Below are 16826 nucleotides of genomic sequence, written 5' to 3'. Positions count from 1 at the left end.
ATACCTATTACCAAATTGCCCACCAGAAAAAAGTTGTACCATTTAATACAACCATTTCCCCCCATCTTCACCTTCATTGTACAGCATCATTTTTTATTCTTTGTATTTTTAATGTTTAATGTACTCACCTCAGCTAAAAATGCTGCTTACGACAGTGTATTTTAAAAGTCATTATAACACTTGCTATAATTAGGCAGCTTTGAGCTGCGCAATCACTTTAGTTGGTGTTTGGGGCATCAGTGTTTCTCAGCCTCTACCATGCAAAGAAAGAAATGACCTGTAGATCTTGTTGAAATGCAGACTCTAATTCCACAGGTCTAAAAGAGACTGAGATGCTGCATTTCTTTTTTTTTTTTTAAGATTTTATTTATTTATTTGATAGAGATAGAAACAGCCAGCGAGAGAAGGAACATAAGCAGGGGGAGTGGGAGAGGAAGAAGCAGGCTCATAGCAGAGGAGCCTGATGTGGGGCTCGATCCCATAACGCCGGGATCACGCCCTGAGCCGAAGGCAGACGCTTAACCGCTGTGCCACCCAGGCGCCCCTGAGATGCTGCATTTCTAACAAGCCCCAGGTGGTGCCAATGCTGCTGGTCCATTAACTACACTCCGAGGAGCAAGGAACATAATTCTCTTATCTCGGGGACCCTCCAGTCCCAGAATGATGCCTCTGTTTCCCCAGAAGCTTTCTCCTCAAAAGTGCCCTTCAGGAGTAAAATTATTTCTACCACCAACTCCTTACATTGTCTTGAACAATTCATTGAGCTTTAAAGGCCCTCAGTTTACCAATCTGAGAAATGAAAAGCTTGGAGTAGCTGGCCTTTAAGTTTCTTCCCATCTTCAATATCGAAGGAAGTTCTCCTCTGCCCAAATATAACTAGGTGAATCCTATATTCCTTCTCACTGGGATAATTTTGAATATCTTCTTCCTGTCATGCCAAAGGACTGCACTTAGAAGTGAGGCCAAGCAAAGAGGTGATATTCAAGCAGCTAGTGACACTGCTGCACCCCAAGGAAAAAAAGCATCCCTGGAAAGGGGACAATCTTCTCCAACTGACCTTTCTCCTGGTAGTGCCTGGTCATAACCACATATATTATCTTCTCTTCCCAAAAAGAATAGATTTAACAAGAACCTAAGGCTAAGGAACAAAGAATGGAATACTGGAGGAGGCCGACAGAAATACGAAATCTGTAAATACCTTACCAAAGAGCCTCCAGAAGTCAGCTCTTGAGGAGTTCCACTGTCCTCAATAACATTTCACTTGTAATGGCTACTTCCTTCTATTGTGTTTTTCCCTCTCGCTTTTCAGCAACACTGAAAGGTGGGCGGAAGCAGAACACGATCCCTGATGCCCAAGCTGACTGAAGTGGTTATCTAAAATAAGGTAGAATCTATAGACATAGTTTCTTCTTTGCCAATAATATGAAAGTGTTGTGCTTCTAGTCCTACAGGAACATCAACTATGTATTATCTACCCTAACAGGAGACAGATGTTAATGCCTGCTGGTTCAATTAAGCTACCAAGACCACAAAAATGGGTGTTTAACTCAATTCTCTATTTCTGAAAGACTGGGCCAAATGATTTATTTTTAATAACAGTGCCCTTCCCCCCCCCCAAAACAACCTTCTCCTCCTTCTTTCCATTTGGTAGCAGGGTGTTTAACTTGTTCACTAAATTTTTTTGCCCACTTTAATTTCCTTTAGCTTCCTTTAAATAATTCCTTAGTTTTGTTTTTGTGTCTTTTTGACTCCTAAGTGAACTTTTAAAAAAAGATACCAAACTCCTTTGCTTTTTTCTTACATGAATTGTATCCTGTCCTACTTCCCAGTGTCTCCCACAAAGTCGGGAGGCTTTTGTTTCTTAAGTTAGGCCTGAATTAGGCATGTTGATCAACTCTAATCAAGGACATCAGCCAACTTCCCAGAACCTAAAATACAATAAACAAAAATAAATTAGTTAGCATCTTTCACTTTTAACATTCATGCTGCTGGACATTCCCCTGAACCCACTTCCATTCTGCAAGCCCTGAACCCCTTGTTCTGAGCTATTTTAAGTCTCTTGCCCTCCTATTTCAATGTGAAGCTCTGGCCAGAACACATTTCTCTGAAGAGCTGCCGCCCTAATACCTCCCCGTCACTTTGCAGCTTGTCGGCAGGACCCAAGCAACAAAAAGATCAATAAGAAAACAAATCCCACCTTATTAGGTCCTGTTTGATCTTAAACCCACACCATTCAAGATTTCAGCTACTTAATGCTGGCTCCAGACAAGAGGAGCAGAGTTTTCTTATGAAAATAAATTAGACAAGCACACAGAAGAAAGAGAAAATGGATGTGCAACTACTAAAATGTACTAGAGCCTTCAATGTGGTCAGCAGGCTAGGCAAAGGGCAATGGTTTCTTTTCTTTTCCTCTTTCATCTTCTGTTCTCTACTCTCCATGCTCCTTGCAACAAGACTAGTATCTTTCTTTCAAGGAGAATTTTTAAGGTACTTCTTTTCAATTAGGGATGGCTTTATTTCTTTTGTATGCTGGGGTTTTGTTTTTCACATTGAAATTATAACGTATACTAAAGATGGCAAACGCAAGTCCTAGGAGTCGCCTTGCTACAATCCATCAGCCACAATAATAGCAAGATGAATATATTGTCAGGAACCTGTACACAGCATTTCATTGATCCCACTCCCTTCCCTAAGAGAGGCTCCACCAGGGATTACATTATTATTCAAGCTTCCTGGACTCACTCCAAATGCAGACTGCAACTACAATTGAAAGGGAAACTTACAAGAAGTGATAGGAAATAGACCTTCTACAGAACTTAAAGAAAAAATTAATCTTCTCAGACTTTAATTCCATCCTATATACCCATAAATAGACCAGCTTTCAGGAAATAAAGACTAATCCTATAGTAATAACACAAAGCTCAATTTCTCATTCCATAGATCATTAATATTGCTTTAAAAATCATGAGAAATCTCTTGGACTTCTTAAGCTTTGTAATGCATTTCTATACACCAATTCAAGAAACCTCATTAATTTAGGTGGCCTTTTTGCAGTACATCTGAGGCACACAAATATTTGGATTTTTTACCTTAGGTCAGAGTTTAAGAAAAAATTAAGTTATTTTCAGAAAGGATTTATGAGTGTGGAAAAAATCGTTTGACAGTATCATGGTTTAGCTATCTAATTAGCAAATAAAATAGGCTACACAGAATATAAAAAGTAAAAATTCAAATAAAGATAGAGAAAAGTTTTATATAAATGGTGAGGGATTTTTTAAGAAAGAAAAGAATCTTATTACATCCGTAACATTTATTCCTGTAACCTAGTTTCAATATTCCAATCAAATGTAAGATGGAAGAGCTTTGATTTGAGAGGGAAAAAAATCCTTTGAACATTGATTGACGTGCGATTTGTGCAATTATTTTACCTTGACTTCACTCCCTATGCTCTACTCTCCAATCACTGGATTGACTGAGATGCTGTTCCATTGAGCTGGGTTTACAATTATCCTTAAACAAGTGGAACATCAAAGGCTGCTCAATAGGTATTTTCTGTTCTTCATTAGAACTCGTAAATGTATAACCTGAACATAAACAAGTCACTCTACCTAATTAAATGAAATCTCTTCATCTCTATTAAAAATGTAGAAGTGCTGCTTAAGTATAAACATGTCATCTGAGGAGGGGGGAGGGAGAATCTCGTAACATCAGTGAATAATCACCTGAATCTCCTTTAAGCAAAGCCATGTTAATAATAGCACACGTGCCCATTAATTTTTCTAATTATTTTATTAACAGTAAAGATTGTTTAAATGTAAAGGATATTCAATGTTGGCAATACTGCCCTCAAGTATTAACTGTCCACTAGGAAAATGCAGTCCAGGTGCTTTAATTTACTTCAAAGACTATCACATAGCCTTTCCCCTACTTTCTCTACTATCTATATTCTGAGAGAGGTAACACAGCACTTTCCCTGATAGTTGTATCTAGATTGGAGAATGGATTTGTTTGGTTGTTTTCTTTTGTTGTTGTTGTTTTTATTTCAATCATATATTTACCAAATTCTTAGGAAGATAATCCAAAAAAGATCTAGTTTGGAAATGAAAATGTTCCTAAAATGTTTTTGAATTTGTGTTGTTTGGTCTGTTTTTAAAGACAGTAAAGGTTTTTAAACTTTTTTTTTCCAAGGGGGCAACCCTTCTTGGAAACTGATGGATGAATGGTAAAGACTCTCCAGCTAAACAAAGTAGTTTAACTTATGCTAACGGTTCACTTCCCAAGCTCGAAACACTCTTTAAAAAACCCTCTTTTCATAAAGTTTGAAACAATATTTGTGACGTTGAGCTTTATGTTTCAAGACTAGCCAGAAATTGTAGCACGTAAATGTTTGAGGAGGCCGATGTATATTTTTGAGCTGTGAGGTGTTTTGTTAGAGCGCTCTCTTGTGGTAAAATGCCATCAGCATGATTTCTGTTCCACATTTTTTTAAAAGGGCACATTTAGCAATCCACGGAAGCATGATTTTGATGAAGATAAGATGCAATGTAGGGCTGAACTTTCTAGTATCTTGTTGGATTTTGGACCCTCCTCTTGCCCCAGAAAACTTTAAAGTGCGTTCACTTAAGCAAACAGGAATGAATGAGAGTTCTTAAATCATGAGAACTCTTAAAATATACACACACAGTTAAACACAAATGCAAAGCAATGTTCCTTTCTGAACATAAAAAGACTTCATGAAATGACACCCATCCCAAATGTCCCTCAGCTGGCCATGGAAAGGATGGTTTCTTTCCCTAGAATCAACACCACTGTCAGATACTGACAGCATGAGGTTGATATAGTAGCTGCGGGCTAGGTGGATAATGTCACCCATCACTGCCTGAGATGTCTTAAAATGCTGTGATGTCAAGTACACGCATCTGCAAGGAGAATATATCTCCAGTGCAGCAAGGGTCCAGCGGCCTTAGTACTTGAAGTGAGTGTGGCTTTTGCCTGATACCTCATCATATAAGGGCTATAGGAATTCAAAGTGAGGAGAACAATACTGAAGGAGTAATTATATTTGAGTGTTTATGTAATTTGTTACTATGTAAAATATAGAACATTTCCATGGCTTCAGAACGCTCTCCTTAGAAGCTTCGCTAAAAATAAATATCTTTGTGATAAATCCCATCCTTAACCAGGAAACCTGGGTTTGAATGAAACGAAGCCTTCTCTTTGATACATCAAATTTCATGCCTTGAAGAGATCCTGGGGAATATACATTTCAAAGTTATCATTTCACAGATTAAAAAATTCCCTGTGAGGTGTAGGGATTTGCCAAGGTCTCATGGCAAAAAACAGTAAACCTGGAATTAGAAGGGCGTCTCTCAGCAATAAGCAGCATGACCTGTCCTTCTTGGCTCCATCTTGCCAAAAGCTTCCCAGCATCCAATTCCCTATCTTGGCCTGGAGTCCACCATTTGACTCAGTAGTCCCTGAATTGCTACTAAAACTTCTGTCTTGTTACTAAGTGGTTTGTCCTGGTTCTTTTCTCATACTGATAAATAAATAACATACTCTCTAAGACAAGACTAGCACTAGTTGAAAACCACAACCAAACTCAATATAACGCTGAATACAAAACATCCTCCCTGGAAATTTCTGAAATTCCCTTTCCATGTAGGTTCATGTACTAGGAGGCTTGTCAGCCAAACATCTTACACAAAATGGAATTAGAGTATGTAAAGGAACTGATAATATGCCATTTTTTATTATAAATGCCGATGTTAGTACCCCTCCATACTGACTTTATAGGTTATTAGGAAGTACCTTTTAGTCATTTATGAAAATTAAAGTCCATAGAATGATTCAATAGAGGTAAAAGAAGAGAGGTCTTTAATCAGTTGCCCTCAGCTGATACATTACATACAGATGTGTTCTTACACAGATTGGTTCCCTAGAGTTGATGGACTTCCACCAAGTCTCATGTGATTGTGGTAGTAACAGAGATGCCCACAAGATGGCACTCTTCTTCATTTTTAATTCATCACAAGCAAAATAATAAATGTATGTCTGATTTTCACACAATCTCTAAATAAACGGGATTGTGAAGTATGCAGCTAATTTCATATACTATCATATTTAATGTTGTAACATATATCACAGTTAAGAAAGTCTGCTCCCCACTTCCCTGAGGATGAGGCGTGTGATGATGGAGAGCTTCTGTCTGACTCTTCCCAAGACCTGGAAAAGGGTATTGATGGTGCTCTTCCTTTGGAAGAAAGGCTGTGTGCATGCATGTGTGTGTACACTGTGTGTGTGTGTGTGTGTGTGCACTCACACACATGCAGATGTATGTACATACTGCATAATTCTATATTTTTCCTAAAAGATGTTTGTCTCAAAAGCATGTTAATTAAATCCTATCCATCTTAAGAGTTTTCTATTTTCAAGGATAAAATAGAGGCTCTCCAACTACTGCCTCTTCCTCTACAAACTCCTCTCCCAAAGGGACTTTACTGTCTCTGACACAGACAGCAATTCCTCTCTTGTGCATTGAAATAGCAAAGTCTTTGTAGTTATCTTCAGTAGGCAGCAGACAGCATCTGATTTGACAGGAAGACAGGGGAAAGAAAATAGCATATGGAGGTTACAAGAAGACTTCAGTGACTGGGCCAGAGTTTTCAAAGCCTGCTTCCACAGCACTCTAGTTCTCCAAACTAGACAGAAATACTTTCCTAATTAAAAAAAAAAAAAAAAAAGTTGGCTTTCCAACAAATGGTGCTAGAACAACTGAATGTCCATATACAAAAAAGATGAACCTGGACACAGACATTATGCCTTGCACAATAATTAACTCAGAATGGATCATAGGCCTAAAAGTGAAATGGAAAAAATATGAAAACTTCTTGAAGAAAACATAAGAGAAAATCTACATGACCTTGGGTGTGGTAATGAGTCTTTAAATACAACATCAACAGCGCAGTCTATGAAAGAAAAAATTGATAAGTTGGACTTTATTAAAATTAAAACTTCTGCTCTGTGAAAGACACTGTTAAGAAAATGAAAAGACAAGCCTGGAAGACTGGAAAGAAAATGAGAAGATGGACTGAAAGAAAATATTTGCAGTATATCCAAATACTGCAATATATCCAAAATATAAAAGAACCCTAAAAGCCAACAATTTTTTTAAACAAAAAAAGGCCAAATAAAAATCAGGCAAAGATATGAACAGACACTTCACCAAAGAAGATATATATACAGATGGCAAACAAGCATAGAAAATGGGCTCAACATCATTTGTCATTAGGGAACCACAAGTAAAAACAAGATACTACTACAAAACTATTACAATGCCTATATCCAAAAAAACGACACCACCAAATGCTGGCAAAGATAGAGAGCAACAAAAACATTCATTGTTGATGGGAATACCAAATAATGCACCCATTTTGACAGTCAGTTTGGCTGTTTCCTACAAAATTAAACACAGTCTCACCATGACTCAGCAATTTTACTCCTAGTATTTATCCAAATGAGCTGCAACTTATATCCCCACAAGAATCTGCACAGATTGGAAGCAACCAACATGTTCTTTTAAAAAAGTAAATGGATAAACAAACTGTGGTTCACCCAGACAATGGAATACTACCCAGTGATAAAAAGAAACAGCCATCAAGCCACGAAAAGACATGGGTAATTCTTAAATGCATAATGCTAAATGAAAAGAAGAGCCTGAAAAAGATACCTACTGTATGATTCTAATTATATGACATTCTGGAAAGGCAAAACTATAAAGCTAGTAAACAGATCAGTGGTTGCCAGGAGTTAGGAAGGTGAAGTTGACTGAGTAGATGAAGTGCAGTGAATTCTGGGAGTGTTCAAACTATTCTCTGTGTTACTGTAAACAAGATGATAATTAGAAAAAAAATTACTTAGGAGGACAGAGGATCCCAGAATGAAATACAAAATGTGACAAACCACCCAACTACGTTACAAATGTGTGAACCTCACTGAAGGGGGTGGGAGTAAATGGTACTGACTCAAGAAACTTTGGAAATAAGCAGACTCTACAACACCAAAGTAAAAAGGAACTGCACACAGCACTGTACTCCAGCTGATAATGCTTTTTTCCTTGGAGATTTGGATTAAAAATTCAGATGTTGCTATAACTATACCAGAATTGAACAATTAAGTAAATGAATGGTAAATGGCAGGAACCAGATTTCTCACTGCTGGGAGTGAGAATTTACAGATAAACAAGGGGAAGAAGTTAGAATGATCCATGTAGCAATAAATTAGAGTTGGAGATACTAATATGAGTTCACGTTTAGTTTAATTTAGATACAGATGGTTACATACAGAAAATATAAAGATGTGTATATACACAAGTTAGTATACACACATATATTTCCTTGCTCTTTCAGCTGAGAGGACCTAGAAGCAATGACATCCCAACAGCAATGAGCACACTTAATGCCCATATCTTGGTTTCTAATACTAATTCTCCAATGAAGGAAACCAGGGCTGGTTGGAGAAATGGCAGATTCAAGGACTGGAGAAGGAAATATACAAGATGATCCTGAAGCATCTTGTAGTGCCAGAGAGTAAGAAAGTGCTCCAAAAAAATTCGAACTTGATATATCACAGGAGCCAGCTGAAAGACCTCTCAGTAGCCAAAGCTAAAACAATTTGAGCAATAAAATAAAGCCATGTTGGATTATGAAATAATAAAGTATGAAATAAATATCCACGAGTCCATACTGACATTAATGACTGTATAATAATAGGAATAAATAAATAAGGAAAAGAGACAAATCCACTGTGACAAATTCCAAATTACTTAAGTAGATACTCTATCCTCAAAGAGGTGATGCATAACTCCCAACTCTTTAAGAGAACAGCATGGAAACAGGAGAAAAGAATAACTTTACAGGGGGGAAACCTAACAAATACTACCTTAGCTAGATGATCAACATTAACAGCAACAGTGATAAGTCTTGTTGACAGGATGACCCTTGATATAAGATGATGAAAATAGCATTTTGCCTCTGCGGTCTTCCTCCAAAAACATATTACCCCAACCTAATCATGAGAAAAACATCAGACAAGTTCCAACTGAGGGACATTCTACAAAATTTCTGACAAGTAATCCTCAAAACTGTCAAGGTAACCAAAAACAAAAAAAGTCTGAGAAACTGCCACAGGACTACTAAATGTAGTGTGATATCCTAGATGGGAACCTGGAGCAGAAAAAGGACGTAAGGGGAAAACTAAGGAAATCTGAATAAGCCATGGACTTTAGTTAATAATAATGTATAAATGTTGGTTTATTTATTATGACATACATATCATTCTAATGTAAGTTGTTAATAAAAAGAGAAACTGGGTATAGAGAATATAGATACTCCACTATTTTCACAATAATTTTGTAAATCTAAAACTATTCTAAAATCAAAAGTTTAAAAAAGGTTGAGTCTTTTCCCAATTCACACACACACACAATTAATGGATAGACTTTTCTTCCATTTTTATTAAAATTCTGGTGCAGAGGCAGTAGAATGAGCTGATTACCAACAAAGATGTTAAAATAAGAGATCTGGGCTCTGCCTCTCACTAGCTGTACAACTTTGAGAAAGTTGCTTAACCTCTCTGAACCGCAGCTCTCTCAGTCAAATGGACCTGTGATAACCTACTTCTTATGAACATTAAATTAAATGTCATAATCTATATCAAGCACTTAAACATTAAATGTCATAAACATTAAATGTCATAATCTATATCAAGCACTTAACACAGTGCCTGGCAAAGAATAAGTTCAAGAAAATACTGCTCTTATTAGTAGCAACCTTGGATTGATTGACAAAACAAAGGTCCTGGTAGTAAACAGATTTACATAAAAAAAACTCAGAATGTACAAAATCTCTACATCATGTCCTTTACTGTGGATGAGAGAATAAATTTTTAATCTTAACCTATCAAACACCAACATCAATTCCAGAAAAAAATATTCAAACAGCAATTTACTCCATGTTCAAGCAGTATATTCTAACTAATAGAAAGCTTTTCTGGTGAGAGATTTGGGGGTTTCTCGACTAATTTCCTCAGTCTGACTCATGGGCTCATACAAATGGATTTTTAGTCCCCAGCTCTGCGCAGACACCCTGAAAAAGGTGCCTGTTCTCCCTTCTCTTCATCTTGCAGAGCAAGTATTCTCTGCTACATGTACAAGTCCAGAGAATGGAGGAAATGGAGAGGACTAAAAGGCAATAAAACTCTATATTCAGAAAAGGTTAACTCCCTCTAGCAAACCTTCTTATATGTTACTGAGCTAACAGAGAAGTCCTCCACAGGCCTCCTTCCACAACCTAGCCCCAGTAAAAGCCAGCTCCAGNTCTAGCAAACCTTCTTATATGTTACTGAGCTAACAGAGAAGTCCTCCACAGGCCTCCTTCCACAACCTAGCCTCAGTAAAAGCCAGCTCCAGGGGGGTGCCTGGGTGGCACAGCGGTTAAGCGTCTGCCTTCAGCTCAGGGCATGATCCCGGTGTTATGGGATCGAGCCCCACATCAGGCTCCTCCGCTGAGCCTGCTTCTTCCTCTCCCACTCCCCCTGCTTGTGCTCCCTCTCTCGCTGGCTGTCTCTATCTCTGTCGAATAAACAAATAAAAATCTTAAAAAAAAAAAAAAAGCCAGCTCCAGGAAAGGAGGTGAGGACAGGTACATGAAGGACCATCACTGCAGACGTCATTTCCTAGAAATAATTTATGTATACATTTTTGAGGCATGGAACCTGTACACATATGATTATAGAATTTTCTATCAAGAAAACTGCTCCTGGATTATATAATACACGCAAGATGGATCATTACTCTGTCATGTCCCCAAAAGTGACTCATAGGGACTTGGCCACAAGAACAAGCCTGAGAGGTACCTCCTAAAATTAAGACTCACCATGCTGGTTTAACATGCCCATGCAGAATAGAAAACACGCTCTAATGGCTTCCTGGCATTTTCCATGTATTTTGATCTTGCGGGACCAAAAATCCCCAGAACCTAGGCAGCCTGATATTTCCTACAGCTTTCACTACCATTATTTAATTGCCATCATCGTCACATGGTTCCAGAAAGTAAGGCCTTAACTCCTCTCCCTAAAGGAACTGATCTGATCTTTGACAAAGGAGGCAAAAATATGCAATGGGAAAAAGACTGTTTCTTCAACAAATGGTGTTGGGAAAACTGGACAGCAACATGCAAAAGAATGAAATTGGACCACTTTCTTACCCCATACACAAAAATAAACTTAAAATGGGTTAAAGACCTAAATGTGAGATCTGAAACCATAAAAATCCTAGGAGAGAGCACAGGGAGTAATTTCTCTGATATCGGCCTTAGCAACATTTTTCTAGATGTCTCCTGAGGAAAGGGAAACAAAAGCAAAAATACACTGCTGGGACTACATCAAAATTAAAAGCTTCTGCACAGCAAAAGAACAATCAACAAAACTAAAAGACTACTAAATGAGAGAAGGTATTTGCAAATGACATATCCGATAAAGGGTTCTTATCCAAAATATATAAAGAACTGCTACAATTCAACACACACACGCGCGCACACACACACACACACTCCAATCAAAAGTGGGTGGAAGACATGAACAGACATTTTTCCAAAGATATACAGATGGCAAGCAGATACATGAAAATATGCTGAACATCACTCATTATAAGGAAGATACAAATTCAAACCAAAATGAGGTATCAACTCACACCTGTCAGAATGGCTAAAATGAAAAACACAAGGAACAAGTGTTGGCAAGGATGTGGAGAAAGAGGAACCAAATTGCACTGTTGATGGGACTGCAAATTGGTGCAGCCACTGTGCAAGACAGCACAGAGGTTCCTCAAAAAATTAAAAAATAACATTACCATATGATCCAGTAATTTCACTACTGGGTATTTACCCAAAGAATACAAAACACTAATTCAAAAAGATAAATGTACCCCTATGTTTACTGCAGCATTATTTACAATAGCCAAGATATGGGAGCAACCTAACTATCCCTCCAGAGATGAATGGATAAAGAAGATGTGGCATATATATATGTATACACATACACACACACACATACGTACACACAATAGAATATTACTCACCTATAAAAATGAATGCAATCTTCCCATTTGGAACAACATAGATGGATCCAGAGGGTATAATGGTACATGAAATAAGTTGGAGGAAAGACAACTACCATATGATTTCAATCATATTTCACTCAATTTAAGAAACAAAACAAACGGACAAAGAAAAAAGAGACAAACCAAAAAACAGGCTCTTAACTCTTGAGAACAAACTGGTGGTTGCCAGAGGGGAGATCGATGTGAAATGGATAACACAGGTGAAAGGGATTAAGAGTACACTTATCTTGATGAGCAATGAGTAATATAGGATTGTGGAATCACTACATTGTACACCTGATACTAACATAATACTGTATGCTAACTATACTAGAATTAAAATTAAAAAAAAAAAGAAAGAAAAACTGATCTGTGTTAGGTCAGCAGGTTAAACGATTTTCACTAACAGGAGAGAATGGCCATCATGAAACATTTCCTACTTATCATCAGCTTACATATATTCACCAACTTGATGTGGTCCAAAGTTGATGGAAACGTGAAGCACAAAAAAAAAAAAAAACAAAAAAAAACAAAACACAATGGTTGGGGAGGGATCCTGTCTCACTGCCAAGAATATGAATGATGTTAGGTATAAAATAAATTCAAGAACATCCATACTAAGATCCAAACTGTGCATTTCCCAGATGGGCTTGTATAGTCAGGTCTTGCGATGTGTTTACAAACAGGAAGGAATGAACTAGGAGGCACATCCCAAGGTAACTATATGACAAGAGAAAAAGTCAAGAGAACCATGGAAACTAAATTCCCAAATGGAAACAGGCCACAGAAGGAGGACAAGCCACATGGGACCCCTGAAACTATAGTCTGCTGCCCTGTGCAAATACTATACAGTGGAAAGTCTCTCCTGGGTCTCTGAGGGACAACTCTCTAATAATATTGTACGGTATTATTTATATATCATTGACCTGATTATATATGAAATTGATTTATTTGATTAAATACTTCCACTATACCAAGGACTATGCTAAGGACATTACCTGAATTATCTCATTTAATCATCACAACCCTATGAGGTAAAGAGTAGTGCTCCCATGGGGGGCAGACCCATCAGGCACAGTGGGGAAACTCCCGGAAAAGAATTCAGCTTATGTGAACTCCCAGGCTCACAATGGGGTTCAAGGGAAACAGACCCATGCTGGGGACGAGCCAATCATCCTAACTGCCCCATGGCCACCTCACCAGGGACTTGCTGCCTCCAGGCACTGTGCACCCTCACACCTGGATTCTTGAGGGGGCGGGGGGTGATGTACTTATCTCCGAGGAGGAGCCCTCAAACCTGTGATATCTAAGCTGGAGTCCATTATAAAATACACCAGAAGTATATTAATGACCTCTCTTAACTGGCCCTTCCAGTTAAATGTCTTACTTCGATTTAGTTTGAAGTTAAGTTGCACGTTTGGTTACGCTTGTACCTCATTCAAGACTCCAGGCCTGGGGCGCCTGGGTGGCACAGCGGTTAAGCGTCTGCCTTCGGCTCAGGACGTGATCCCAGCGTTATGGGATCGAGCCCCACATCAGGCTCTTCTGCTATGAGCCTGCTTCTTCCTCTCCCACTCCCCCTGCTTGTGTTCCCTCTCTCGCTGGCTGTCTCTATCTCTGTCGAATAAATAATAAAATCTTTAAAAAAAAAAAAAATCTCCAGGCCTGACTTCCAGAGCAGCGACGGGCGGCGACGCGCGGGGCGGGGAAGACCCGGTGGGCGCCTGCGGCCCCGTGGCTCGTCCTCCTGTGCCCCCCAGCCGGCACTCGGGCTGTGAGCACCCGCGCGCCTCGTAGCGCTCGACGGCGGCCCAGCTGGCCCCAGAGGCCCCGAAACGTTTGCCTCTCGCTCCCAGCCAACCTCCCCTTGGCAAGATGGCGGCTGGCGACGCGGAGTCTGCGCACTACGTGCTGCCCTATGGGGGCGTCTGCAGGACAGCGGCTGCGTGGCGCCTCGACGCTACGCGAAGACACTCTGCCGGCACCCTGCTCAGCTACCCATCGGCCGCTGGCTCACGGGCGTACCTCCCCAAAGGGGCGTGTGAGACTTCCTCCTCCGAATGTCCTGAGTGCTGCGTGGGTGTAAAAGCCATTTGAGGAGAGAACGCTCAGCAGCCGGTGCACAAAACCGGTGCTGGGCATCAGCTGTGACCGGCTGTTGACCAGGGCGGTCAGCTGAAAAGTTTACTGTTTTCTACCTTGGAAGTGCCTATGGCGTATCCAGGCGCCAGTTGCTCGCCCACCTGCATGTCACCGCCCTGCTGAATGTCTCGCGGTGAACATCCAAGGCCCAGCCACGTGGCTGACTTAGCTCCCACTTTTAGGAACCACTGGACTTCACTGACCGTGTCGGTGAAACGGGAGGTGGGATCCTGGTCCACTGTGAGGCTGGGATCTTCCGTTCAACAACCATCTGTGCGGCTTACCTCACGGCGATCTAGCCCAACTTTGGCTTCATGGGCCAGCCCCTCCTGCAGTCTGAATCTGAGATACTGCTTTCCACGCCCACCGACAGGCTCCCTCCAGCCAAGAGGAGTCAGCCAGCTCTTCATTTACAGCCCACTTGCAGATGCTGACACTGAGCCCTAATGTGCACGGTTCCTACTGCACATTCCCTATTTAAGTGCTGGTGACAGTGCCCACCAACTCGATGGTCTCAGAGCTCCTGGGAGCCCCATGGCCACAGCCACATCCTGCTAAAACTGGGATGGGGGAAATAGCCCAGCACAACTGTGATTTTGTTCTTTACATTCATGGAGATTTCATATCTGTGCAGTACTGAAGAGCTCACTCTATCATGCTGCACCAGTGGGATAGTGAGTGGTCAGCAGGCTTGCAAACGACTTCAGACTGACCTCAGGGATAGGTTCTTGGTATACAAGCAAGGCCAAACCATTATGAGAGCACAGCCTGTGCTGACTACTGTACTTCCAGACCCCCTGCCCTCTCAGGACTGCCCAGTCCTCACACCTCAAAGTTCGATTTTCATTTCAGGTGTAAGCCAATAAAACCTGCAGCAATGTGGGAGAAAACGCTTGCTAGGCCAGGAGAAAAGGCAGTTTCAAAGCCAATTCATTTCTAAGGAAACACAATTTCCACTTTTTTTTTTTTTTAACTTTGGCAGTGTTGGTACCTGTCTCTGTTGCTTCAGGGCATAAGCTGATCACCATCAAGTCAGTAAAGTAACCCTCTAGGGTTTTTAGGGACATGAGATATATGCTGATTTGAACTCTCGGATGTTTTTCAGACTCCCTCTTGGGTCCAGTGGAAACAGTTGGTTCAAGTAACAAAACGTCGACATTTCTGGGTTTCTTTTTCACTGTGTGTTCTTCCCTGAGTTTGGATTTTGATTATTATTCATACTTTCTCATTGCACCTCTCCTCAAAGCAACTCTTGGTGTCAGTTGAAAAGAGTTCTTCAGATCATAGACCAAAAATGACCCCTTTAAGGTGGTGACAGAGGGTGCCAGGAGAAAAGGGGTACCTATTGTCTCGGTAAGTGGCATTGAAATAGTCGCTCACCTACCTGGCTTTCCATATATATATATATATGCTTGTCTCATCTCTCATGACACTTGATTTCTTCCCTGCCCCTGGGGATTGTCTTCAAGCTGTTGACTTCTGGGATTTACAGATTTTACAATGTGATACTTATTTTTTTGTCCATAGGTTAGTTCTACAGGGGAAAAGTAATAATTACCTAAAATCCATACTAATGTGAAGAAAAGCAGTATATTACTGGTTGTCATTGTTTATAGTGCAAAATAAAAGGAAAAGGAAAAAAAAAACCTCACAGCCCACATCCTCGTTGTTTAAGAGCGACATTCTCTTTCAAAGAAATGATAAATGGCTATAAAGTATGCTAAGGTATTAATTAGAACCACCCCTCCCAATTAATATGGCTGCATGGAGACAATGTCTTAATGCAAAGACTAATGTTAAGGGAGGAGTTTCTGGCAGAGCAGCAGGTGGAGGATGAGAGAAGAGAGGAAAAGGTAATTATCTGATCTCTGAACTTGCGTAGCGTGTTTTTTGTGCCAAATTGTGTTGGCATCTCTGAATTTATCATTGCTTGGCTGGTTATTTATAGCAAGGCAAAGCAAGCAAAGGACCATGGAATATGTTCTACGTAGAGGCAAATAGTTAACTGTGACAATGGAAACAGACAGTAGTGCTCAGATAAAGGGGCTGTTCCAATTGCTGGGCAGAGCTCATCCTTCAAGAATGGCTGTCCTTATTATGTGGACATTCATCAAGGAACTGAGCAAAGTAGGACTAGGATTGGAAGGAATGGTTCCAGGATATAGGGAGAAGGATCATGTAAACCCAGGGCTTAGGGTAGCTGGGAGATGAGGTCAGTTAACTGGGGCAGAAGACAAATTATAACAATCTCAGCCCCTACTGGGCCAGGATTATCAAGGCCAGGCACAGAGCTGGGGACAGAGCATGAGCCCCATGAATAGCTTACTCCTTCCCAGGGCAGTACGGAGGCCACCAGATTCCCAGGAGCAGCACGAGACACAACTGGTTAAATATTTCATGCTCAGACCAGCATAGGTCTGAAACCAGGGATTAGCCGGGCCTGAATTTCCATGTGGGGTTTGGAGGCTGGGAACAAGACTGACATACCTTATCTGACTCTGCATTTATCAATATTAGAGGCCAGATA

At 40.3% G+C, this 16826-nt stretch overlaps 1 pseudogene; it reads left to right on the top strand.

Annotated features, from left to right (window-relative positions):
• The first annotated feature begins 14032 nt into the window (after nt 1-14032).
• LOC109490186 lies at nt 14033-15020 on the top strand (annotated as a pseudogene).
• Nucleotides 15021-16826: the final 1806 nt, after the last annotated feature.

This window comes from Ailuropoda melanoleuca, chromosome 5, assembly GCF_002007445.2.
Source record: "Ailuropoda melanoleuca isolate Jingjing chromosome 5, ASM200744v2, whole genome shotgun sequence".
NCBI lineage: Eukaryota > Metazoa > Chordata > Mammalia > Carnivora > Ursidae > Ailuropoda > Ailuropoda melanoleuca.
This window is presented reverse-complemented; position numbering and strand designations above follow the sequence as displayed.